Below are 26457 nucleotides of genomic sequence, written 5' to 3' on the forward strand. Positions count from 1 at the left end.
ATTTCATCAGTACAGTTTTCCACTCCCTAAGCAACGTTTGGATTTTCTACTTCTATGCAAGCAATTTTTCACGTCTTAAGTTTTCTCACAAGTTTCAATTCAAAAACAATCCTATTCTGCTTTAATTCTTCTTTCGTTGAAAATGTCTCTGTAGTCAGAGGATTAATGTCCAAACTTCCGCTATTACATCTTTTCTCTGTTTTGACACAAAAGGTCTTCCAGCAGAATCAATTATGCTTTATTTAAACTTTGACAACACATTTCTTTTTGAGTTACATGTAAAAGGGGTAATGAAACTGCTGCTTGTGTTGTTGACTATGTCCGTGGTGTGATAAATAAAGAGTTTCTCACCTTTGCTGCTCTGTACCCCAATGGCAAAGATATCAGAAAGAATAGGAAATGGGAAAGGACTCTAAACCTAGAGAAGTGATTGGATTGATCTCTGACATTTCCTCTTCACACACACACACACAGACACACAGACACACACACACAGACACACAAACACACACAGACACACACACACTTCACTGAATCTTTTAGATAAATTAATCAGTTTATTTGAATCGTAAATTCCTTTTCCATGGAGATTATATTGTATGTACTATCTTTCCTACGAGATATATTAAAAAATAAAACAACTAAAAATACTCTGAACTCTCTTGTTGAACTAAAATTTTACATAAATGAGTTAGTAAACTGAGTTTCTGCTTTATAAATAATTAAAATTCATACTATAGTGGGTGTTTTCTGTTTATTATAACTGCTAATTCTTTTAAGTAACCTATTTCTAATTATTGAAATTCTTTAAATTGAGATACACTTGGACCAGCATTCCAAACTTGTTTATAAGTGACAAACATATTAGTGGGATATTGCCAGTAACTCTTCTAAATGCAAATTGCAGCTGTCAAATTCTTCTCTATTCTATAAACAAACATTCCTGGGGGTACTTTGCCACCCTACAAATATAACTCCTTGTAAGGAGTAGAGTTTCATGAGATAATGCATGCACAGGATAACACAACTGTACTTAAAAATACATATGTATATTCACATAGGAGCAAGGTGATAGCCATTTGGAGGCTTCCAACAGAATAACTGGTACAGAAACTACTTTTGCCTTAAAATCATCTGTGCATTCAAGTAATAATAATAAAAAATAATAATAAAAAAAAAGAATGTTTGCCAAAGTTTGCAGGGAAGCAAAGGAAATGGTAGCACGCTTGAATGGAAAACATCATTTACCTAGTACTGAGAAGACCTGTGGCATTCTTAGCTACAGCAGTATTCAATGTGAATTCATTTCAACTCTCAGGCTTCAATCTCCTCATCCAGAAGATTGGTGGGGAATTTAAGAAATTACAAATCTAACTTTGGAAAACTTTAAAATTAAATTTTTTAAAAGAGATAATTAAAATGTCAACAGGACTCTCTAATCAGTTTATTTGAGTGAAATTTGCAACTTCAAATCACACAAATTACTTTTATAATATTAGTTTTAAAGAAAAAAGCATATAAGCTTTCAAGTTGGAAAAAAAAAAGTATTCCAAAGGCTAAATTCATGGGTAACTTCTGAATTCATGAAATTGTGTTCGATTTCCAATATGAAATGAGTGTGACCAAACAGGACTGATCTATTTAGTCTATCTGTCAATTAAATTCAAGCACAATATAGATAATATTATAAATCAGAAGATTCTACAAGGCTATCTCTTCAAATATCGAGAAGTTATCTCAGTGCCTTATACAATGGTGCAGTGCATTTAAAATCTTATAGCCTGTTATAAAGAGTAGTAACTACTAATTGGTAGAGTGTGTATATTATTTGATCAATCAACTCAAGATTCCAAAAAGATATTTCAGCTCTAAATAATAAGATGAAAAAAGAAACAAATATTTACTAAAACTAATCACCTACTTATTAGTCATTATCTCATCTAACCTTCATGGTAAACCTACGTTTATCTTTATTTTAATGGTAAGAACATTGAGGATTACAGATATGAAATCATTTGTTCTAGGGCTCACAATCTGTGGGTAAATGCTTGAAATTGTATTCTAGGAGACAGCTCCATCTGGCATAAATTATCAAATTTGTTTTGATATTAAAATGGTCTGCACTACACTTTCTAAAGGTAAGAAAACACAGCTTGACTATCTTTACATTTTTATCATTGTCTCAGCCATTTGTGATTTCAAAGGGGTGAGGCTTTTGCAGATCTTTTTAATCTCCTAGGAGTGGGACTCTGATGTTGGCAATGCATTCGATTCCTCACCATCATAAACTTCAGACTCTGCAATTTTCTGTAGCTTTTATCTTCATCCAATTTTTCAAGCAGATGCCAGTTGCATAAGTAGTATCTACAGCCATTGCTCAGCAAATTCTTCCTCAATTTTACAGCATCAACTGCTTTCTATGTTTCTTACTTATGGTCAAGTTTGTAGGAACCATAATGTTGAATTTAGTCCAGAAGAATGCTCATCCACACCCTTGTACTTCCGTGCTTGAAGAAAACTTGCGGCACTGATATATTGCCTGTATGTTGGAGTTTCTTCTGGCAGGAAGGATACAGATAACTTTATTGGAAATACAAAGCTTCATTGAGCTCCTTCCCTCAGAGAGACTCACAGTAGCCTTTCCCTGAGACAACTGGATGCACTCCACTTATAATCCTTCTTCAACAATGTTATAAAAAGAGGTTTAACAAAGAGAAAGAGTGTCAACAACTATTAGACCTATTTATTATTGTTGGAGGCTAATAGGCCTAATCCCTTGAGCTATCTAATGAATCTTCAGCAGGCAGCATAAAACATCAGGAATATGTCTATAAGGAATAAACAAATAAATGGTGAGATTCTATTGTCTCCCATTGTTCCCATAAAGTACCAATCCTCTCCCATAATATGTGTAAATACATTATTGAATCTACTCTTGGAATTAACAGCTGAACCCAGTCTCATCATACTGATACACAAGATCACATTATGCTAATAACCCAGCATTAGTGTTTATTCTTATTCTCTCAATTATGTTATTTCCTTAAATTTGGGCCTTATTTTTATTCTATCACCAGGCTTATGACCCCTTGACTATATTGACAAAGCTGTTTCTTCCTACAGATTTATTCTTACGGGTACCTTCCCAGAAAGAGTGTGTGTGTGTGTGTGTGTGTGTGTGTGTGTGTATGTGTGTGTGTTTCAGTGGTGGCAGGTGTAAAAATTATAAAGTTATTGTTTACTCAGAGCTTATGATAAATTAGAAAACAGTGACTCTATATAAAGGGAATACTTGGAATTTGATATCAGGCAATCGTAGACTTGAGTTGGGTTTAGAAAACATTTTCTGTAAATGGCTAGATAGTAAATATTATAGGCTTTGTGCACCTCATGATATCTGTTACACCTATTCAACTCTGCTATTGTGCTGTGAATGTGGGCATACGTAATGCATATGTGAATGGTCATGGTTATGTTCCAATACAACTTTATTTACAAAAACATGAAGTGGGTCAGATTTGGCCTTTTGGAAGTAGTTTACAGAACCTTCTCTTACAGGAATTGGGGTTCAGGGTTGTATGACATCCTGTTTCAAGAAAAACTGGGTCACTAGATCTGTCCTGGGGCAAACGAGTTTAAAGTCCCAAAAGGCAAATAGTCATTTTCCAGTCAACAAAAAGGAGAGTGTCATGCCAGTCTATGCAAAATAACAAGTTTATGTGAGTTTGGAATATCTGGACAGTGCAAGTAATTTGATTTAGCTGTAGAACAGAATTTGTGTGGGTAACGTTAAGAAGACCAGATGGGGTTTGATGTAGCCAATAAATGATACTCTCTTATGTTCCTCTTGAATTAGACACCATTAGGTTAGATAACGAATACATTAAAATGGATCACTACATATTAGTTTTATTTTCAATAAAGGCTGGAGTACAAGACAGCTTATAAGTACAATCAGCACTGGGTATTTCAATATTTCTTCAACTTTTATCACCAAAACACCCCAACACACACACACACACACAACTTAACAGGAACTTTGAAATGTTTGAAATGTACACAGAAAACCAGAGTCTCTGTCTCCCAGTTGTCAGGGCTGGAGGTGTGGTAGAGGGAATAGTATAACTGTCAACCAAATTCCTTGCCTTGGGGATTTGAGATTGATTTTTTCCACCAAATACAGAAAGGTGAACCAGTGACTGTACCTACCAACAGAGTGACTGCCTATGTCCACAGAGAGGAAAAACAAGTGGAAGAAGAGGATAGAAATGTCTAGGGGGGGAAATATGTCTTCCTAAAGAAGAGAAACTAAATATCCCCTACCACCTACAGCATGCAGATGTTAAATATGAAATCCCTTGAGAAGTATATTGAATAATTTATTCCTTGCTACATCCGATATAAAAAATCCTGAAGTAGATAAATTATGTTAAAATGATTTATATTGTTAATTTCTCATAGCAAAAATTTTATGATTTTGTGTTAAATCTGTTAACACAATCCCTGTTACTAAATATCTGTCCAAGTGGTGTGATGATGAGAAAATGCCATCCAAAAACTCCAACCCATCTGAACCGATTTAAAAGCAAGCAAAATAATCATAAAAGACCTAAGAGTTACTATTCTCTTAGACATCCATTTAAAGTCCCCAAGGGAAGCTTTTAATTTAATGCTTCACATTAAAAACGAGCCTTGAATTGTGCATTTGCCTTTGAGCCACTGCAAATAAATAAAAAGTGTGCCATACATCTTAGTCAAGTATTCTCCATTAACAAATAGATCCAAGTACCTCAGCCTCGTTGTTTGTCCCCTGGATTTCAGAAGAATTTGTCACATTTACTCCCAGTCACCACTGACTGAAATTCTGGAGCACTGACATTAAACATATATCATAAAAGATTTTTTTTTTAACTAGATCAAAATTCCCGTTTTCCCTTCAACAAAATAAGGTAATGAAATTCCTTAAGACTGCTAAGCTTTCCAAATCCAAATCTTCACGTCACTGGTTTTAAAAATACTCAGGAACTCTAACAGCTGTGTGTGGCTGAAATGCAACAGACAAATTTCAGCTCTGGCATTTTACAGTAGGCAAAAAAGTTGCTTATTATAAAAGGATGCTCTCTCTGTCCTATAGGAAATGTGAGTATAAGTATACTAGCACCTATTTTTTGTTCACTTATTCATTTTTCAAACAATTTTTAATGTCTAAAAGTAACAAGAGATAAGCACCTAGATGGAAATACAAACATGAAAACAAACAAAAACATAATACAAAATGCTAAACATCAAAATATTATCTAAATAACATAATTTCTAATAGTAATATTTTCTTGGAAACAAGGTTACATAGAAATAATGGTTTCATCTAGTTTTTCATTCATTTACCAAATATTTACTAGTGGCTCCTGTGCCAGGCACTTGCTAAACTCTGGGGATGAAACAATAAGTAGAAAGAACTTTTATCCTCGGGCAGTGTATAATTCAACACAGTGATTACAATCTTTTACTTTTTAATCACACACTGAACAGCACGATATTTTTAAATGGTAACAAAAATACATATATATGTATTTGTGAAGAAAATGTATACATTTACATCCTATAATATAAATACTCTGTAAAGCATTTGCCATATGCCAAAATGCAATAAAATACATAGTAAGATGGAATTGTCTTTAAAATATTGTTTTATATATTAACATTATACATGCTTTGATATCACTATTAATATAATGAATATATTTGTGTAGGTAATTGTATCATACCACTTCTTCAATTAATAATATGTTTAGTGAGAACAAGTGTGTTTGTATATGTATTTTTTTAAAATGCTTTGAGTGTGTGATAGAGATATTTAAAGATCTGATTCCAATTGCAGTTTCTCTTTTATTAACTTTAATGTCAACAGTAAGCCCAACAAGATACATTTGTGTGTGTGTTTGTGTTTGTGTGTATACGATATCTAAGCTCATGATATCTGTTCTCCATTTATGTAATTGGGAGTGGGCCGCACTTAATAAATGCCAGTTTCCTATGATATTAAACAATGATTGGTTTTAGAATCCAAAGAACTTTTAGAAATACTTATTAAGAAGAAATTATATTTTCTGTGTACTTGTTTCTTATCCTTTTTTTGGTAACATGTACATATATGAAGGTTTAACAGAAAATACATACATTTGCAACAACAAAATTCCATAACTATGGGGAATATTTCCAAACAGTTGGTTTTGATTCTCTTTCACTCTGAATTTAATTTTTAAAGCATTAGATTTATCATTTACTGCTTAAAATATCACCTATACTTTAAGACTTTTAAATCCTTAACTGTTCCCCATATTGTCCTCAGCACCTTAGCAGGCTTGTGTAGGGCTGCAACACTCATACCCAGGGAGAAGGGAGATAGGTCAAGTGCTGTAGAATGGAGAATAGAGTCTTGAAAAATAATCTCTAAAAATTAAAAAGGAGAAGGTCTAGGATACAGTGTAGTTCCAAGGGAAAGAATTGTCTGTGATTATATGAGAAAGCAGCCTCCACAACCTCAGACTATAGGGTGTAGCTTTGAACAGGGTACTAAGAATAGCACATGTCATAGGGAATGGGGCAGTCTTGGGAATCTGAGATTCTCCGGTGAAAGAAAATGGTACCATTGGAAGAGTCAGGGAGCTAGTGTCCTATAGGCTGAAATGATGCAACAAGCTCTCAGGTAGTACCCAATTCAAGAGTTGATTTCTGTACCCAGAAACAGAACTAGTACATTTGTTCCCTGGGTTGCCTTCAATGTCAACAGCCATAATTGTGTTACCTATTTGCTCTCATGGAAGCTACTATCTCTCACAAATATATTTGTGTAGGTAATTGTATCATACACAATTGTATCATACCACTTCTTCAATTAATAATATGTTTAGTGAGAACAAGTGTGTTTGTATATGTATATGTATATCTCTGACATGAATGTCTGCCATTGCAATTATCTATTGAATTTCCTTTTCCAGATAAAGAAAGCCTTCATGAAGGGCCAGGTCTGTGTACGACTCTCTCCAAGCCCATTCCTTTTATTAAAAAACAAACAAACAAACAAACAAAAACGGTTCCAAAATATTTATTGGATTGACAATTTAAAAATATTTTCATTGATAGTTTGGATTTTCTATTATTGAATATAAGATACTCTTCTTAGAGATAATCTACCTTGAGAGTACTTCATCAGTTTTCACTGTTTTAGTCAATAATGACAAATACATAAATATAATTATACCTAGGTTTTCTTCTAGGGTTTTTATGGTATTAGGTCTAACATTTAGGTCTCTAATCCATCTTGAATTAATTTTTGTATAAGGAGTAAGGAAAGGATCCAGTTTCAGCTTTCTACTTATGGCTAGCCAATTTTCCCAGCACCATTTATTAAATAGGGAATCCTTTCCCCATTTCTTGTTTCTCTCAGGTTTGTCAAAGATCAGATGGCTGTAGATGTGTGGTATTATTTCTGAGGACTCTGTTCTGTTCCATTGGTCTATATCTCTGTTTTGGTACCAGTACCATGCTGTTTTGGTTACTGTAGCCTTGTAGTATAGTTTGAAGTCAGGTAGCGTGATGCCTCCAGCTTTGTTCTTTTGACTTAGGATTGTCTTGGAGATGCAGGCTCTTTTTTGGTTCCATATGAACTTTAAAGCAGTTTTTTCCAATTCTGTGAAGAAACTCATTGGTAGCTTGATGGGGATGGCATGGGCAAAGACTTCATGTCTAAAACACCAAAAGCAACGGCAACAAAAGCAAAAATTGACAAATGGGATCTCATTAAACTAAAGAGCTTCTGCACAGCAAAAGAAACTACCATCAGAGTGTACAGGCAACCTACAGAATGGGAGAAAATTTTTACAATCTACTCATCTGACAAAGGGCTAATATCCAGAACCTACAAAGAACTCAAACAAATTTACAAGAAAAAAACAACCTCATCAAAAAGTGGGCAAAGGATATGAACAGACATTTCTCAAAAGAAGACATTCATACAGCCAACAGACACATGAAAAAATGCTCATCATCACTGGCCATCAGAGAAATGCAAATCAAAACCACAATGAGATACCATCTCACACCAGTTAGAATGGCAATCATTAAAAAGTCAGGAAACAACAGGTGCTGGAGAGGCTGTGGAGAAATAGGAACACTTTTACACTGTTGGTGGGATTGTAAACTAGTTCAACCATTATGGAAAACAGTATGGCGATTCCTCAAGGATCTAGAACTAGATGTACCATATGACCCAGCCATCCCATTACTGGGGATATACCCAAAGGATTAGAAATCATGCTGCTATAAAGACACATGCACACGTATGTTTATTGCGGCACTATTCACAATAGCAAAGACTTGGAATCAACCCAAATGTCCATCAGTGACAGACTGGATTAAGAAAATGTGGCACATATACACCATGGAATACTATGCAGCCATCAAAAAGGATGAGTTTGTGTCCTTTGTAGGGACATGGATGCAGCTGGAAACCATCATTCTTAGCAAACTATCACAAGAACAGAAAACCAAACACCGCATGTTCTCACTCATAGGTGGGAACTGAACAATGAGATCACTTGGACTCGGGAAGGGGAACATCACACACCGGGGCCTATCATGGGGAGGAGGGAGGGGGGAGGGATTGCATTGGGAGTTATACCTGATGTAAATGACGAGTTGATGGTTGCTGATGAGTTGATGGGTGCAGCACAGCAACATGGCACAAGTATACATATGTAACAAACCTGCACGTTATGCCGTGTACCCTAGAACGTAAAGTATAATAATAATAATAATAATAAAAAATATAATTATACCCATAGCAATACCAACTGATATGGTTTGGCTGTGCCCCACCCAGATCTCATCTTGAATTGTAGCTATCACAGTTCCCATGTGTTGTGGGAGGGACTGGTGGGAGGTAATTTGAATCATGGGAGTGGGGCTTTTCCTTGCTGTTCTAGTGATAGGAAATAAGTCTCATGAGATCTGATGGTTTTGTAAAGGGGAATTTCCCTACACAATCTCTCTTCTCTTGTCTGCTGCCATGTGAGACATGCCTTTCACCTTCTTCCATGATTGTAGTCTCCCCAGTCACGTGGAACTGTGAGTCCGTTAAACCTCTTTTTCCTTATAAATTACCCAGTCTCTGGTATGTCTTTATCAGCAGTGTGAAAACGGAGTAATACACCAACAAACTCAACCAAATAAGCTTAAGCAAAAAGAAAAATTTTCTTTAGCTCAGGTAGCAGACAGATCCAGGTTGAGGATGTGACTGGATACAAGGGTTCTGATAACATCAACAGATCCAGTTTCTATCTCCCATTTGCAATTATTCAGGTTGACTCTATTCTCCTTGTGTTGTGAAAAAAGGTGGCAAAAGAAACTTCAATTCTACATTGTCAAAATTGGAAATCTAGTGCAGAAAGACACTTTTCGAGAAGTACCAGCAAATCTGATCATGTGTCTATGTGTCGTGGATTTAACCCTGAAACAATCACTGCAGCCACTGAATGGTATTATGCTTATTTAGGATCAATTCCTAAACAAAAATTGAAAGCTATTGCTATATAACTAGGAAAATGAATGCTGCTGAAGTACCAGCGTAATATCCCTTGTAGAATAGAAAAATAACATCTTTAAACCATATATATTGTCAAGCGCTAAGTTTCTTTGTAATTGTCATAATTCTTCCAACTTTCTGCAGTTGCGGGTGTTTTTCACTAATGATGTTTTACTGCCAAATACACCATATGTTGATATTCTCTTACAACCACTCTTAAGAAAAGGAGAGCTAAGGGGGCAGCAAGAGCCATTTAAACCCACTTACACTGAAACTGGATTCTTTACTGTCACACAGCTGACACTGACATATGTGCTAGAATTCCTTTCTGAAATGATGAAATTGTTTTGACAAGTCTTAAAGCTAGAGTAATTTTTACAACTCCAATGGCTATTATTCCCAGAATTCACTATGATTTGCAGCTATCTATACCTCTCTTGATACAAAAAATTTCATAGAAAAGGAAAAACATAAAACTCCTTTCGTTCTATTTTATTTACCTCCAGCTTTACGTACTTAAACTTTTTGTTTAATCTTAAAATATATTCTAAGCTTCAATAATTCTTTGATCTTCAATATAACCAGTTTATTTTTATCATATTATGGTAAGAACACTTAGCATGATATCTACACTCTTAGCAAGTTTTTGGGTGAACAATACTTTATTTCTGACTGTAAATAGGTCCAATATTGTGCAAAAGATCTCCAAATCATATTAATCTTTCTTGACTGAAACTTTAAGACCATTGATTAATAACTTCCCGTTTCTCCCTATCTCAGGCCCCTGGTAACAACTCTCCCACTCTGATTTTATAAATTTAACTATTTTAGATACCTCATATAAGTGGAATTATGCAATATTTGTCTTGATGTAGACTGGCTTATTTCACATCTATAATGTTCTGAAAGTTCATTTAAGTTCATATTTCAAACTTTTTTCTTTTTAATGCTGAATAGTATTCAATTGTACCATATTTTCTTTTTTAATTCTTTTTATTTTATTTTAAGTTCTGGGATACATGTGCAGAACAGTCAGATTTGTTACATAGGAATACGTGTACCATGGTGGTTTGCTGCACCTGTGGACCTGTCCTCTAAGTTTCCTTCCCTCAACTCCCACCCGGCAACAGGCCATGCTGTGTGATGTTCCGCTCCCTGTGTCCATGTGTTCTCATTGTTCAACTCCCACTTGTGATTGAGAATATGTGGTGTTTGGTTTTCTGTTCCTGTGCTGGTTTGCTGAGGATGATGGCTTCCAGTTTCATCCATATCCCTGCAAAGGACATGATCTTGTTCCTTTTTACGGCTGCATGGTATTCCATGGTGTATATGTACCATATTTTCTTTATCCAGTCTATCATTGATGGGCATTTGGGTTGGTTCCATTTCTTTGCTATTGTAAATAGTGCTGCAATAAACATATATGTGCATGTGTCTTTATAGTAGAATGATTTATATTCCTTTGGTTATACACCCAGCAATGGGATTGCTGGGTCAAATGGTGCTTCTGGTTCTAGACCCTTGAGGAATCACCATATTGTCTTCCACAATGGTTGAACTAATTTACATTCCCACCAACAGTGTAAAAGCATTATTTTTCTCCACAGACTTGCCAATATGTATTGTTTACTGACATTTTAATAATTGCCATTCTGACTTGTATTGAGATGGTATCTCATTGTGGTTTTGATTTGCATTTCTCTAATGATCAGTGATGTTGGGCTTTTTTTTATATGTTTGTTGGCCACATAAATGTTGTCTTTTGAGAAGTGTCTGTTTACATCCTTTGCCTACTTTTTGATGGGGTTTTTTTTTTTTTTTTTTTTTTTGTAAATTTGCTTAAGTTCCCTGCAAATTCTGGATATTAGGACTTTGTCAGATGGATAGACTGCAAAAATTTTCTCCCACTCTGTAGGTTGCCTGTTTACTCTAATGATAGTTTATTTTACTGTGCAGAAGATCTTTAATTAGATCCCATTTATTAATTTTGGTTTCATGGAAATTCCTTTTTTTTTTTTTGGTCATGAAGTCTTTGCCCATGCCTATGTCCTGAATAGTATTGCCTAGGTTTTCTTCTAGGGTTTTTTAATGGTTGTGGGTTTTACATTAAAGTTTTTAATCCACCTTGAGTGTTTTCTGTTTAAGGTGTAAGCAAGGGGTCCAGTTTCAGTTTTCTACATATGACTAGCCAGTTTTCCCAGCACCATTTATTGAATAGGAAATCCCTTTTCTTTAGCTTTTCATGTATCAGTGAACATCTAGGTTGTTTCCACATCTTGGTTATTTTGTCCAGTTCTACAATGAAGATAGGAATGCTATTATCTCTTCGAGAACTTGATTCTCATTCTTTTGGATAAATAACCAGAAGTGAGATTGCTGGATTATATGGTGGTTCTCTTTTTGCTTTTCTGAAGAACTTCCATACTATTTTCTATAGCAGCTGCATCATTTTGCATTCCCATCAGCAATGTGCAAGGGTTCCAATTTCTCTACATTTGTGCCAACACTTGTTGTGTGTGTGTGTGTGTGTGTGTGTGTGTGTATGTGCATGTGTTTTAATACCCATCTTGACAGGTGTTAGTTAATATCTGGTAGTTTTGATATGCAAACAGAAGATTAGTGACCTTGTGCATTTTTTATATACCTGATGGTCATTCATATGTCTTCTTGGGAGTGATGGCTATTCAAGTTCTTAGCCCATTTTTTTTTTCTTTTTTAACTGGGTTATACATTTTTTCATTATTGAGTTTTAAGAGTTCCCCATATAGTTTGTATATTAATCCCTTATCGGATGTATGAATAGCAAATATTTTCTCCCATAGTATGGTTTATCTTTTTACTCTGTTGGTTGTTTCTTTTGCTATGTAGAAAATTTTTAGCTTGATGTAGTCCCACGTTTGTTTATGTTGCTTGTTTTTGGTGTCATCTATGAAATCATTGCCAAGATCAATGTCATGAAAGATTTCCTGTGTTTTTTTTCTATTAGTTTTATAGTTTCATGTCTTATGATTAGGTATTTAATCCATTTTGAGTTGGTTTTTACATATTGTATAAGATAAAAGTACAATTTCATTACTTTGCATCTAGATATCCAGTTTTTCCAATACTATTTCTTGAAGTAACTACTCTTTCCTTACACGTATTCTTTGCCTCCTCATTGAAAATTAGTTGACTGTATTCATAAATTTATTTCCAAGAACTCTATTTTATTTCAATGATCGTTACGTCTGTGTTTATGCCAGTATCATACTGTTTTGATTATTTTAGTTTCATAATTTTTTTTTTTAAAAAGAAAGGTATGCCACCTTCAGCTTTGTTCTTCTATATCAAGGTTGATTTGACTATTTATGGTCATGTGGATTTTGAATGTTATTTCTGTCTTTTAAAAAATATCATTGGAATACGATAGGGACTAAATTGAATATGTAAGTTGTTCTGAGTAGTATGGGCATATTAATAATTCTGTTTTACAATTCATGAACATGTCTTTTCATTTCCTTGTGTCTTGTTTAATTTGTTTTATCAGTGTTTTGCAGTTTTTATTACTTAAGTCTTTCATCTCTTTAATCAAGTTTTTTTCCTAAGTATTTTTTTTTTTTGTTTTAGTGCTATATTAAACAGGAGTGTTTTCCTGATTTTCTTTTAAGATTGTTGGTTAGTTTATAAAATTGCAACTGATTTTGCATCTTGAATTTGTATTCTGAAATTTTACCAAATATTTTTATTAGTTCTAACCTTTTTTTCTTTTCTTTTTTTTTTTTGTCTTTAGTGTTGTCTTTATATGAAGTTATATTGTCTGCAAACAAGGACAATTTTACTTCTTTGTTTCTTATTTGGATGCCTTTTATTTCTTCTTCTAGCCTAATTGCTTTGGATAGGACTTCCAGTACTTTGGTGAATACAAATGGCAATAGTGGGCATCTTTGTCTCATGCCTAATCATAGAGGGAAAACTGATTTTTTCCACAATTAAGTATGGTGTTAGCTGTGGGCTTTTTATATATGGCCTGTATTACTAAACTGAGGTAAGTTTCTTTAATTCTAAGGTTTTAGAGTGTTTGTATCATGGAAGATTGCCATATTTTTTCAAATGCAATTTCTACACCTATTGAGACAATGGTATAATTTTATTCTTTATTATGTTAATGTGGTATATCACATTAATTGACTTTTCATATACTGAACCATCCTTGCATACCAGGAATAAATCCCACTCAGTCATGGTGTATAATCCTTTTAATATGCTGCCGAATTCAGTCTTGCTAGTCTTTTCTTGATAATTTCTGCATCAGTATTAATTATGGATATTGATCTATAGTTCTATGTTTTTCTGGAGTCTTTGTTTTCCTATGATCTCAGGATATACTGGCCTTGTAGAATGTGTTTGGAAGTTTTACTTCCTCTTCAATTTTTGGAAGAGTTTGAGAAGGATTGAAATTTGTTCTTTAATTATTGATGTAATGCATCAGTGATGCCATCTGGTTCTGGACTTCTGTTTGTTGGGAGGTTTGTATTACTGCTTCAGTCTCTTTAGTAGCCATTAGGCTGTTCAAACTTTCTGCTTCTTCTTGATTTTGTCTTAGTAAGTTGTTGGTATATAATTATTTATAATAACCTCTTATAATCCTTTTTATTCTTTTGGCATCAGTTGTAATGCCTTTTCATTTATTTCTGACTTTATTCTTTTTAGTATTCTATCTTTCTTAGTTAGTTAGTCTAGTTAAGGGTTTGTCAATTTTATCATTCCTAAAAAACAATTATTATTGCTTCTTGGTGTTTTGGCTAAGATTAAATATAAAAATTAGCTCAGCTTCATTATTTTCTTTTTCGATGTTGGAAAATATTTTGTTGCTTTTGGCTTACACGTTTGTTATTTACGTGCTTCTGCGAACTTTGGGCTTAGTTTGTTCTTGTTTTACAGTCCTTGAATTATAAAGTCAGGTTATTTGTGATATTTCTTATTAATTTTAGAGAATTGACTAGCCTTTACATTTTGAAATAACTTTAGAATTACAGGAGTTACAAAAATGGTACAAAGAATTCCTGTATAAACTTCAGATTCCTCAAATGTTAACATTTTGCCACGATTACTTTAGTCTGTTTTTTTCTGAAATATTTGACAGTATGTTGCAGACACAGTGCATTTTGGCTCTGGAATAAGTCTGTGTATATTTTCCCAAAAACATAACTGCAGCGCAAAAATCAACAAATTAATATTAATACAGTGCTACAAACCTTATTGAATTTTTTCCAATTGACCCACTATTCGTGCTTTCTACATTTTTAATGTAGGCTTTATCACTATGAACTTCACTCTTCATACTGCTTTTTCTGCATCCCATGTTTCATTACGCTGTGTTGTTATTTTTGTTTGCTTCAAAGTGTTTTCTAATTTCCTTTTTTATTTATTCGTTGATCTAATGGTTATTCAACATTGCACTACTTTTCATTTATTTATGAATTTTCCACTTTTTACTTTGTTGTTGATTTCTGGATTAATTTCATTATGGTTGGAAAACATACTTTATATGATTTCAATCTTCTTAAATTTCAGACTTTTTTATGGCTTAATATGTCATCTTTCCTGGGAATTGTCTCATGTTTGCCTAAGAAGACTATGTATTCTGCTGTTGTTGAGTAGAGTGTTTTGTGTGTGTTTGTTAGATCCATTGCTTTAAAAATCCAGCTTAAAATAGTAAATTTGGCTTACATGGATCTAAATAATCTGCAGTATACTTTTCTCTACAGCATAATTTCGAGTCATTCTACTATATCTCATTGTATCTCAGTCATCCTGGTCTTCCCTTTATTTTCAAACAGTCTAAGCTTATTTCTACTTCTTTCTGGGGGCATTGTATGTTCCGTTCCTACAGCTTAGATGACTCCTTGCCATCATTTAGAATTAAATTGTAAAGCATTTACATTGGGACAGCTTTCTTAGTGTTTCAAAATATCATTGTACCCTGAACTTTTCTTTTGTAGCCCTTTTACAACTGTAATGACATTATTTTATGTACTTTTGCATGCTTACTTCCTGCCACTGTTTTTGCTCTTCCCCTTAAACACTTATGCAATCCATTTCAAATCCCTTTTGGCTAATGGAGTGCATTTTATTAAATGTTTGATAATTATTTTTTGGCTAAATAAATGAATAAATTAATTAAAGATCAAATGACACAATATGTTTGCCAGAGTGTTTTTAATGTAAAAATATGTGGAAAACCCAATATATATGAACAAGAATTACAAGATAAAACAGATTGTGTTTTAGAAAAGACATTAATACATTTTTTCCTCTAAAAGAGTTTGCATTTTCCCAAAGATAAGAGAAAGATAAAGAGAATATGTTTTATTTTTTTCTCATAAATTATAAATGTGGAAATATTTTTATAGAAGAAGAATTGAAAGCACTTATTTTCATAAAAGTATCCTAAATCTACAAAAGGGATCATTGAGTTATTACATATTTTTTCAAACAAAGTCTTTGACAGATGAATAGTTGACTTATTCAAAAATTTGTATTAAATATCTACTATGATCTAGGTGCTAAAGGAGGCTTTTCTACAATAACAAACAGCATGTAACAAAGCAGAGATGTAAGAGAGAGAGCCTGTCAGAATAAGGAAATGAGAGTTTCCCTCTGGAAGGGGGATAGAATATGAGGCTTATTAAGAGAAGGTCAGTGAGCCAGTAGCCTATGAAAAACATGAAGAGGCAGAAAGGAGGATAAGCTTATTTTAGAAATTTGTGGACTGAATTACCATGGATAGTTAGAAAACAGGCCTGAATCCAGCTTGTCTAACCTGAGACCACGGACCACAGGCAGCCCAGGACAACTTTGAATATGGCCCAACACAAATTCATAAACTTTCTTAAAACATTGTGAGATTTGTTTTGCTTTTTTCTTCTCAAGGAAAGTCAAAAGATTGGATACCCCTAGAAATGGCCAAGTTAGATATATTTTGCATATTGGACATCATTCATACAGGACTCAAATGGACATCCCTTTATCTAGTGGTGTCTTGACTAACTAAACCTCATTATGATGGATATCCAGGTGACTAGCAGCTCTCAGTGATCTATCTGCAATATTCATTTATTTATTCATTTATTTTACTAATATCTGTTGAGTATCTATTACATTTATGGGTCTAAAATATATGCTAGAAATAATCAATAAAAAAAAATGTGCTGGTCTCTGGATATTGTGCAATTTATAGTGGAGAATGGAAGAGCGTATTGTGGGAGAAAACTAACGTGGACTTTTCTCTATCCTCTGGAGTCCTCCATTCTGCCACCTATGGAATTCTGTCCTAGTCTATGAAACTGAATTTTATATATCCAGAGGAGTATTCCTTCCTCTTGACTGTTTTCAGAATACTCTTGGCTGTTTTCTAAGGGTCTTCCAGTGTTTACACAGAACATACAGGATCTTCCTGCCCCAGGAGATGGAGGACCTAGTATGAGTCTTGCAGCATTGTGACCAATAAGAGTTAGTTTCTAAGAGAGGCAGTCTTCTCTTGAAAACTCCAGAGGCAGTTTCTCTGGAGAGGCATCAGCAGTCTCAAGGATGATTCTGGTGTTCTTTCGTAGACATACAAAGCCATCTAGAAAGGAGAAAGAAAATACCCAGGCCTGCTCTGCAGAGGACTTATGTGACACTATAGGTATTTCCCAAAATTCCAGTGGAGGACTTCGAGAAGTAGCCCAAATCACTGAAGCTGGAATGAGTTAGGGAATTTGTATTGCATCTATTGATAACATTGTTAGAAATTTAAAGAGACAGCCAAAGAAGAAAGGATATTCACTTATACTCCCCAGGTACTAAAATTGGTATTTACATTTATAAATATAGCTTCCAATGTTTCTCAACATAAAAGTGAGTTCAAACCATAATACTTTTGCATTCTGCCTTTTAAACTTACTATTATACAAATAGAATTGTTCATGGTTTTTCCAATTCATAATTACCATAGTGAATGTCTGTTTTATTTTCTCTTTTGAAGACAAATAGTAACTTATTTAAGGTGTTCTCTACTCTTAGGCATTTTAAGAATTTCTATTTTTTATGATTATAATTAGTCATGCAAAGTAAAATATAATGTGCATATTATATTACCACTTTTGTGATTATTTTTAGTACCCTTTCCCAGAATTTGATTCATTAGGTCAAAATATTTTTGTTTGCAAGCCAAATCATTTGCCAATAAGGCAGGTTATTTTTAATACAGCATCCTCATCAATTAAATATTAATTGTTTGAAGTTTGCCAGTTGAATAGATGTTAAATGGAGCATGATTACTTTAAAAACTTTCATTTTATAAATTTACTAATAGTTTCTGGAATATAATCCATTTTACAAACTAGAGTTTCCTCTCAAGCATCTGGAATTTGATGAATCTCATAGAAATCTCAATTTCTTCTGTTCCTAGAACTACTTACCTGATGAAATTTAAATGTTTTCCCCTGGTGGGTTGCCTTATCTGTCCTGTTAACTCTCATTACTATATCTCTGAGATAACCTCCAAACCCAAAATATGTGGAAAGCTATCCACTGAGGTAATCCTCTTGTCTATATGTCTCTGGATTATTATTTTTCATTTATACAAATGTCACATGTTCTTATATTCAGACAGGAGATAGTCATGCTAGAAGGAGCATTAGACTGAAAATTAAAATAAGCAGGTGAGAGGAGCCAGGATGGCCAATTAGATGCAGCTAGGAATAGCTTCCCCTACTGAGAGACCAGGCCATGAAGAAGACAAGCACACACTGAACAGATCTTGAGAAAGAAGGCACTGAAAGTGGATGGATGGAAGATGCATATCCTGGGCTGAAAGGGGAGGAAGTTTGTAACCCTGCACAGGGTTGCTGAGCACCAGAAGTTGTTTCTGGCCCCAAGTGGCTGCTGGGGAAAGGGGGAATAAAATAGGTGTGCAGTGGCCCACTCTTTCCACAGACCTCCAGAATCCTAGCTGCAGGAGACCCTATGACCAACATGGACATTTGAGCTGTCAGGGAGAACTGCCTGGAGAGTTGGCAAAGGCAAAACTCCTGACTGCATGGAGCCCAGAGAGCTGGATGAGGTGGCACACATTCCCCAAGGCTTGTCATGCTCCTCTAGGTGGCTTTAGCCTCATTGGTTGCCTGACCTGGACAAATCAGGGCTATCTTGCTCATGGAACAAGGCTGATCTGATCTGAGCCGCCCACCCCCCATATGCCAGCCCCTTCCAGGGTTCCTGACTGAAAGTACTTGCTTTCAGAGCAGCATTAACTGCCCGGTCATAACGCATTCCAGCTGCCACCATCATAGCTCTTTCACTGGCAGACTGTGCCTAACAAGGTTGCTGTTGCAGACTGAATTCCACCACTGTGCACCCACTGGCTGCCTTCCCCAACTACTGTTGACCGACTGCTGCCCAGTCAGCCAAAGCACCTTTGCCAGCACCCCCAGTGGAGGCTGTTGCCAACAGACTGGGAACACTTTGGCCCTTACAGCACAGCAGTTGCTCAACCTCAGTGGGCCAGGGAATAAAGCCATGGGCCAAGTACCAAGCCTCCAGGATTAGAGAATGCAGCTTAGGAGTGTGGAAGAGAGCTTGGCCCTCTAAAATCATTTAGAAGTAAAGCCAATTAACTAACCTCAACTTTTACCACAGTCAAACCCTCAAAGACATCAAAGAATTTAAAAGCAAAAAGCCCCATCTAAAGGACAGCACCTTCAAACATTAAACACTAGATAAGAAAAAAAAAAAAAAAACATGCACAAGAACACGAGCAACTCTAAACTCTACTTACATTTGGATGTAAGAAGACACTTACATCTAAATTATCACACTAGCTTCCCAGCAATCGTTATTTACCAATCTGAAAAAATTGAAATGACAGGCACAGAATTGAGAATCTGGGTGTCAACAAAGCTCATCAAGATTCAGGGGAAAGTTAAAACACAATCAAAAGAATCTAAGGAATCCAAGGAATCTAGTAAAATGATACAAAAGCTAAAAGTTGAAGTAGCCATTTTAAGAAACAACCAAACTGATACTCTAAATGTGAAAAACTCACTGCATTAATTTCATAATACAATTGTAAGTATTAACATCAGAATAAACCAACTTGAGAAAAGAATCTCAGAGCTTGAAGATTGTTTCTTTGAATCAACTCAGTCAGATAAAAATAAAAAATAAATAATTAAAAAATGAAGAAAATCCCTGAGATATATGGAATTATGTAAAGAAACCAAACCTACAACTCACTGGAATCTAAGAAAGACAGAGAAAGGCAGTAAGCAACTTGGAAAACATATTTGAAAATATCATACACAAAAACTTCCCCAATTTCACTAGAGAGGTTAAATCGCAAATTTGGGAAATGCAGAAAACCCCTGGGAGATATTATACCAGATGACTATCACCAAAGAACAGTCACCAGATTATCCAAGGTCAATGAAAATGAAAAAAGTATTCAAGGAAGGTAGAAAGAAAGGGTAGGTTATGTACAAAAGGAAGTCCATCAGACAAGCAGCAGACCTTTCAGCAGAAACATTACAAGCTAGAAGAGACTGAGAACCTGTATTCAGTGTATTAGTCCATTCTCTCACTACTATGAAGAAATATCTGAGACTAGGTAATTTGTAAAGAAAAGAGTTTAAATTGACTCACAGTTCTGCAGGACTGGGGAGGCCCTAGGAACCTTACAATCATGATGGAAGGAAAAGCAAACATGTCCTTCTTCACATGGCAGCAGGAGAGAACAGAATGAGAGTAAAACAGGGGGAAAACCACTTATAAAACCCTCAGATCTCATGGAAACTCACTCGCTATCATGAGGACAGCATGAGGGTATCAACCCCCATGAACCAATTACCTCCCCCTGGATCCCTCCCATGACACATGGACAATTGTGGGAACTATGATTTGAAATGAGATTTGGCTACACAGTCAAAACATATCATTCTTCCCCTAGGTCCTCCTGAATCATGTCCTCACATTTCAAAACACAATTATGCCCTGTAAACAGTCCCCCAACATCTTAACTCATTCCAGCATTAACTCAAAAGTCCAAGTACAAAATCTCATCTGAGACAAGGCAAGTCCCTTCTGCCTATGAGCCTGTAAAATCAAAAGCAAGTTGGTTATTTCCTAGATACATTGGAGGTACAGGCCCAACAAGAGTTGGGCTCTCACATCCTTGCACAACTCCTCCCTTGTGGCTTTGCAGGGTACAGCTCCCTTCCCAGCTGCTTTCATGGGCTGCCGTTGAATGTCTGTGGCTTTTCCAGGTGCACAGTGCAAGCTGTGAATGGATCTACCATTCTGGAGTCTGGAGGATGGTGGCCCTCTTCTCACTGCTCCACCAGACAGTGCTCCAGTGGGAACTCTGGGTGTTCCAACCTCACATTTCCCTTCCACACTGCCTTAGCAGAAGGTCTCCATGACAGCTCTGCTCCTGTGGCAAACTTCTGCCTGGACATCCAGGTATTTCCAAACATCCTCTGAAATCAGGCAAAAGTTCCCAAACCCCAGTTCTTGACTTCTGTGCACTACAGGCCCAACATCATCTGTAAGCTACCAAGGCTTGGGGCTTGTACCCTCTGAAGCAATGACCTGAGCTGTACATAGGCCCCTTTGATCCATTGCTGGAGTTGAAGCAGCTTGGATGCAGGGCATCATGTCCCAAGGCTGCATAGAGCAGGGGGCCCCTGGGTCTGGCCCACAAAACCATTTTTCTCTCCTAGGCCTCAGGCCTGTGATGGGAGGAGCTGCTGTAAAAGTCTCTGACATGCCCTGGAGACATTTTCACCACTGTCTTGGAGATTGCTTATTACTTATGCTTCTCATTACTTATGCAAATTTCTGCAGTGGGCTTGAATTTCTCCCAGAAATTGAGGATTATTTTTCTGTTGCATCATCAGGCTGCAAATTTTCTGAACTTTTATGCTCTGTTTCCACTTGAATACTTTGCCGCTTAGAAATTTCTTCTGCCGTATACCCTAAAACATCTCTCTCAAGTTCAAAGTTCCACAGATCTCTAGGGCAGGGGCAAAATGCCACCAGTCTCTTTGCATAGCAAAAGTGATCTTTACTTCAGTTTCCAACAAGTACCTTATCTCCATCTGAGACCATCTTAGCTCGGACTTTATTGTCCATATCACTATCAGCATTTTGGTCAAAGCCATTCAACAAGTCTCTAGGAAGTTCCAACCTTTCCCAATCTTCCTGTCTTCTTCTGAGCCCACCAAACTATTTCAACCTTTGCATGTTACCCAGTTCCAAAGTCACTTCTACATTTTTTGGTATCTTTATAGCAGCATCCCACTCCCTGGTACCAATTTACTGTATTAGTCCATTCTCATGCTGCTAATAAAGACATACTCAAGACTGGGTAATTTATAAAGAAAAGAGGTTTAATTGACTCACAGTTCTACATGGCTGGGGAAGCCTCAGGAAACTTACAGTCATGCTGAAAGACACCTCTTCACAGGGCAGCAGGAGAGAGAATGAGTGCCCAGCAAAGGTGGAAGCCCCTTATAAAACAATCAGATATTGTGAGAACTAACTCACTATCATGAGAACAGGATGGGTGAATCCACCCCCATGATTCAATTATCTTCACCTGGTCCCTCCCATGAGACATGGGGATTATTGGAATTACAATTCAAGATGAGATTTGGGTGTGGACACAGCGAAGTCATATCATTCAGCATCCTTATACAAAAGAAATTCCAACCAAGAATTTAATATCCAGCCAAACTAAGCTTCATAAGTGAAGGAGAAAATCCTTTTCAGACAAGCACATTTCCAAACTCCTGGCCTAGAGTGATCCTCCCACCTCAGCCTCCCAAAGTGCTGGGGTTACAGGTATGAGCTACCAGGCCCAGCCCAGACAAATAAATTCTGAGGGAATTTGTTGCCACCAGACCTGCCTCACAAGAGGTTCTTTAGAGAGTGCCAGCCACAGAAATGAAAGACCATTACCAGCCACCACAAATACACTCATAAGTGCATAGCCCACTGACACTATAAAGTGTCAATAAAGACACAATAAAGTCTACATAGCCAGTTAACACAATGATAGGGTCAGATACTCACATATCAATACTAACCTTGAACACAAATTAGCTAAATGCCCCATTTAAAAGGCACAGAGTGGCAAGTTTGATAAAGAAGCAATACTCAATAGTATGCTGTCTTTAAGATACATATCTCACAAGCAATGACACCCACAGGCTCAAAGTAAAAGGCTGGAGAAATATCTGTTGATCAAAGAGAAAACAACCAACCAAACAAAAAAAGGCAGGTGTTGCTATTCTTCTTTCAGACAAAACAGACTTTAGCAACAATCAACAACAACAACAAAAAGAAAACCAAAGAAAGACATTACATAATGATAAATACAACTTGCTTCTGACTGATGTTAAATTAAGACAGAAAAAAAATTCGTCAAAAACTAATGAAAATCAACAGACAAGATTCAGGAATCTCTGGAACACTGCTAATGCCGTGTTCGGAGGGAAGTTTACAGTACTAAATGCCTACATCAAAAAGTTAGAAAGATTTCAAATTAACAACTTAATATTATAACTAGAGAAACTAGAAAAATAAGAGCAAACAAACCCCAATGCAAGCAGTAGAAAAGAAATAACCAAAATCAGAGCTGAACTAAATAAAACTGAGATGCGAACATCCATAAAAAAGATTAACAAAACCAAAAGTTGCTTCTTTCAAAGAATAAATAAGATTGATAGACCACTAGCTATACTAAGAAAAAAAAACAAGATCCAAATAAAAACAATTAGAAATGACAAAGATGACATAACCACTGACCTCACAGAACTACAAAAACCCTCAAAGATTATTATGAACATCTTTATGCACAAACACTAGAAAACCTAGAACAGATAAAATCCTGGAAACATACAACCTCCCAAGATGGAATCAGAAAGAAATCAAATATCTGAACAGGCCAGTTATGAGTTTTGAAGTTGAATCAGTATAATAATAAGATAAAACTACCAACCAGAAAAAGCCCTGTACTAGATGGATTCATAGCTAAATTCTACCAGATGTTTAAAGAGCTGGTACCAATCTTGCTGAAACTATTTCAAAAATTTGAGGAGAGCCTCCTGCAAACTCATTCTATGAGGCCAGTATTATACTGATACCAAACCTTGGCGGAGACAAAACTGAAAAAGAAAGCTTCAGGCAAATGTCACTGAGGAACACCAATGCAAAAATCCTCAGCAAAATACTAGCAAATCGAATCCAAAATCACATTGAAAAGCTAATCCACCATGATCAAGTAGCCTTACTTCCTGGTACACAAGGTTGATTCAACATATACAAATCAATAAATGTGACTCATCACATAAACAAACGAAGAACAAAAAACACATGATTATCTCAATGGATACAGAAAAGGCTTTAGATAAAATTCAACATCTCTTCATGTTAAAAACCATCAACAAACTGAGCATCAAAGGAACATAGGTCAAAATAATATGAGCTATCTATGACAAACCCAAGTCAGCGTCGTACTAAATGGACCAAAGCTGGAAGCATTCCTCTTGAGAACCAGAACAAGACAACACCTAGTAAATACAGTTCTGGACATAGGCCTTGGCAAAGATGTCATGATGAAGACTCCAAAAGCAATTGCAACGGAAACAGCATTTGACAAGTGCAACCCAACTAAACTAAAAAGCTTCTGCCCAGCAAAAGAAACAATCAACAGAGTAAAAAGATAGCTTACACAATAAGAGAAAATATTTGCAAACTGTGCATCTGACAAAGATCTGATATCCAGAATCTATAAGGAACTTGAACAAACCAGCAAACAAAAACAATTTCATTAATAAATGGGCCAAGGGCATGAAGAACACTTGTCGAGAAGACATATTTGAGGCCAACAAGCTTATGAAAAAATGCTAAACATCAGTAATCATTAGAGAAATGCAAAGTGAAACCACACTGAGATGCCGTATCATACCAGTCAGAATGGATATTACAAAAATGTCCAAAAATAGCACCTTGGTGAGTTTTCTGGAAAAGGAAATGTTTATATACTGCTGGTGAGGATGTAAATTGGTTCAGCCACAGTGGGGAGCAGTTTGGAGATTTCTCAAAAAACTTAAAGCAGTACTGCCATTTGACTCAGCAATCCCATTGCTGGGTATATACCCAAGGGAATCTAAATTGCTGTACCTTAAGGCACATGCACATATATGTTACCGCAGTAGCCAAGACATAGAATCAAGCTGGATGCCTATGAGTGGTAGACTGGATAAAGAAAATGTGGTACATATACACCATGAAATACTGCACAACCATAAAAATAAATGAAATCATTTGCTTTGCAGCATCATACATGCAGCTGGAGGCCATTATCCTAAGGGAATCAACAAAGAAAATCATACACTGCATGTTCTCACTTATAAATGGGAGCTAAACATTGAGTACATATGGACACAAAGAAGGGAACAACAGACACCAAGGCTCACTTGAGGGTGGAGGGTGGGAGGATGCTGAGGATTAAAAAACTACCTATTGGGTACTATGCTCATTACCTGGATAACAAAAATCATTTGTACACCACCCCCCAGCAACACACAATTTACCCATGTAGCGAATGTGTATATGTATCTCCTGAACCTAAAATAAAAGCTGGAAGCAAAAATAAATCAGTAAAAAATAAGCAGTCTCTGCCCTTACAATGCTATGTCACATGTGTTAAACTAATGACCCTTTGGGGTCTACCTAGATCCACTTTATTAATCTAAGAAATTAGATGGTGAATCTGTGTGATTTTATTTATTTTTTCTTCTTTGAAATATCTATTTGTTGAACTTTTATTGAGTTGGATATACATTTTTTTCCAGTGTTTAATACTTTCGGAATGAGAATAAGTCTTTTCACAGGTGTCAAAAGCCACACAGAGGCATGAGGGATTGATACTGACAGCAAACAAGCTTAGTGTTATATGCAGGTATCTCATTATATGATTATCTACATGACTGAGGCAAGCTGAGGCATTTGAGTGGTGGTGCCCCATAGGGATGAATTTTAATTTAAACTTAATTTTTTAATTGACACGTAAAATGTATTTTACCAGATTGTAACAAGATGCAAGATTAAAATGACAATCATTTTGTGAATAGATAATTTATAGTCACATGCCAGGCAATGTGATTGAAGAGAATAGAAATGGTCAAAGCTCTCAGAATAGACCATGGACTTCAAAGCTAACAGAAGTTGTTTTCAACAAAATATATACCATCAAATCTTACCTTTATACTAGTTTAAAATCTTCCACCTTACTTTAGAGGTAAGTTTTTCAATTTTAAATGGTATGTAATGTTGAATTATTGAATTATCCCTTAGTTGTAAGGGAAATAATAAGATCATAGATTTACTTACAAATGAAAAACAGATGAAAATCCTGGATTCTCTTATATTTCTTTAAATGATATTTTCAATTTGAGTCGTTGAAGATACAAGAAACAAAAATACAAGTATCACCGAAAGCTGCATATGCATACATATCAGTATATATTATAACCAAAAGTGAATCAGAAAAAGTTACAAATACTGAATTAAAGGTATGTAAATTTGACACTTAAGAAAAAGGTTATGAGCAATTAATGACTTAATTCATTCATATTCAGTAGCAACAACAAAGCTAGTGATTAACATAGTGTACTTTTAAATTTTTTTTCTGGAAAACTCTTTTTTACTTCATCTTGCATCTCAATAAGGAAACACTTTTATGATTCTGTCCCCTTAAATATTATAAACACATATCAACCCTTGAAATTTAAACTACTTTAGCTTTACAAGGATCTCAATTTACCTACTTTTTATTGTAAATAAAGCAC

The sequence above is a fragment of the Macaca mulatta genome, chromosome 20 (assembly GCF_049350105.2).
Source record: "Macaca mulatta isolate MMU2019108-1 chromosome 20, T2T-MMU8v2.0, whole genome shotgun sequence".
Taxonomy (NCBI): domain Eukaryota; kingdom Metazoa; phylum Chordata; class Mammalia; order Primates; family Cercopithecidae; genus Macaca; species Macaca mulatta.